The sequence below is a fragment of the Pseudophryne corroboree genome, chromosome 10 (assembly GCF_028390025.1).
Source record: "Pseudophryne corroboree isolate aPseCor3 chromosome 10, aPseCor3.hap2, whole genome shotgun sequence".
NCBI lineage: Eukaryota > Metazoa > Chordata > Amphibia > Anura > Myobatrachidae > Pseudophryne > Pseudophryne corroboree.
The window spans coordinates 186044250-186046609 of record NC_086453.1 but is presented as its reverse complement, the minus strand read 5'-3'; the positions used below and the strand labels follow the sequence as shown (position 1 = coordinate 186046609).

General features: G+C 37.8%; 1 pseudogene; it reads left to right on the top strand.

Annotated features, from left to right (window-relative positions):
* Positions 1-867: 867 nt before the first annotated feature.
* LOC134965252 (olfactory receptor 6N1-like) lies at positions 868-1841 on the top strand (annotated as a pseudogene).
* Positions 1842-2360: the final 519 nt, after the last annotated feature.

The following is a 2360-nucleotide window of genomic DNA, read 5'->3' as shown; positions in this document are numbered from 1 at the left end:
AAAACGCAGGAGTGGCCGGAGGAACGGAGGAGTGTCTGGGCGAACGCTGGGTGTGTTTGTGACGTCAAACCAGGAACGACAAGCACTGAACTGATCGCAGATGCCGAGTAAGTCTGGAGCTACTCAGAAACTGCTACGAGGTGTGTAATCGCAATATTGCGAATACATCGGTCGCAATTTTAAGATGCTAAGATTCACTCCCAGTAGGCGGCGGCTTAGCATGAGCAAATCTGCTAAAATCCGCTTGCGAGCGAACAACTGGGAATGAGGGCCAAGGTGTATATGAAACATAAATGAATTGTGTGGATGTACACACACTTTGTTCAATGCACAAAGTTATAAAAATGATTGGCTAAAATTGACTTCAGGCTGTGTGTATAAGGTGTAAATGTAACATAAATGCATTCTGTGCTTAGATTTAGGTCCCATCACCATGATATCTCATTATGGTATGCAATTATTCCAAAATACGGAAAAATCCCATATCCAAAATTCCTCTGGTCCCAAGCATTTTGGATAAGGGATACTCAACCTGTATTATAAATTGTTCCATATCATCAAACATTAACTCTTCCCTATCCATGACCCCTCAATATAGTTTTCGTGGCCCTTATACTGTAGCATATGAGCATAGGAATTGTAAAATAGCCCAGTTTAATTTCAGCATATCGTGTTTTCAAAGCAGACCTGGGTTTTTCATTCAGAATTTTAAAATTCACACTCGGTAAAAAGGTATTTAAAATTATCCATACTATTATATCTGTATTACAGTGACAAAAGATATGGAAAAAGTCTCCAATGATAGCAGAGTAAGTCAGTATTTCACATTATCCTTACAATTATATCTGTATTACAGTAACAAAAGATATGGAAGAAGTCTCCAACGATAGCAAAGTTTATGAAATTGTGCTATCTGGATTCCCAAATCTTCAATGCTTTCACATTCTACTCTTCATAATACTTCTTATCATCTACTGTACTATAATTGCTGGCAATGTTCTAATTCTTCTTGTGATCTGCAAAGAGTCCAGTCTTCAGTCTCCCATGTACTTCTTTATAGGGGCATTATCTTGTATGGAGATTTGCTATACAGCTGTAACTATACCTAAGATGTTGGCTGATCTCCTGGACAAAGAGAAGAAAATCTCCTTCAGTGGATGCCTCTTACAAGCTTATTTCCTACATGCACTTGGGGCAACCGAGTGTTATATTCTAACAATAATGGCATATGATAGGTATCTAGCCATCTGTAAGCCATTACGCTACACATCTATTATGAATACTAGACTATATAAAAATTTGGTTGCCGGCTGTTTTATTGGGGGATTTATAAGTCCTGTTATTGAAACTATTTTAATTTCTCTTCTTCCGTTTTGTGGTCCAAACCGTATTGAAAATGTATTCTGTGATTTCCCCCCCCCTTGATCACCTTAGCATGCACAGATACTAGGTTGTATGTATTGGTTGAATTTATTGTAAGCTCTTTTATCATCTTGTTGAGTTTTGCCTGTGTTCTTCTCTCTTATATTAGGATAATATATATTATTTTAAGGATGAAGTCCAAAGTGGGACGACAAAAAACATTCTCAACTTGTGGGGCACATCTGATTGTTGTCACTCTTTTTTTCAGCAGCATTGCATTTATGTACATACGAGTTTCAGAAAGTAATTCTGTAGATTATGACAGGGCTGTTGGTCTTACCTATGCAGTCTTCACTCCATTTGTTAACCCTATCATATATGGATTAAGAAATCATGAAATTAAAACATTTATACAGAAACATTTAGTTTATGTGCAAGTTTACATTGTAGCTTCAAAATGTTTCACATTCAGTCTATGAAAACATGTCAAGAAAAAACCTAAATATATACTGTATTTGAAAAAAATACTTAATAATTCAAGTAATGGTGGCTAAAACTTTGTGTGAGAATTACTTGGAGAATAAGCTTTGAGAGAGATTAAGTACCAGCTAATCAGCTCCTTGCTCCACTTTATCTCTCTCCAAGATTTGATTAATCTTCCCCTTACTGTTAAAGCAAACTGTCTAATTTTGGGTTGACAATTTAGGAAGAGGAAGGTTAGGCTCTGAATAGATAAGAAGTTTGCATGGACTTCATCCAAAGTGATGGAGGAGAAGGAAGACAAGGTGGCAAAGGTGATCCAGTAAGGGAGGGAAAAGGAGGGATAGGAGATGGTCAGAAGGAAAAGGGGCGGGATGTACTAACCTTGCGGTGTACATCCCACCACACATTGCATCCATACTAACTGCATATGTACTAACATGTGCAATCAGTATTGCAAAGGACAGCTCTTGCGATGAGAGCTGTCCTTCACGATGCACGTCGGTTACTGGACTTCC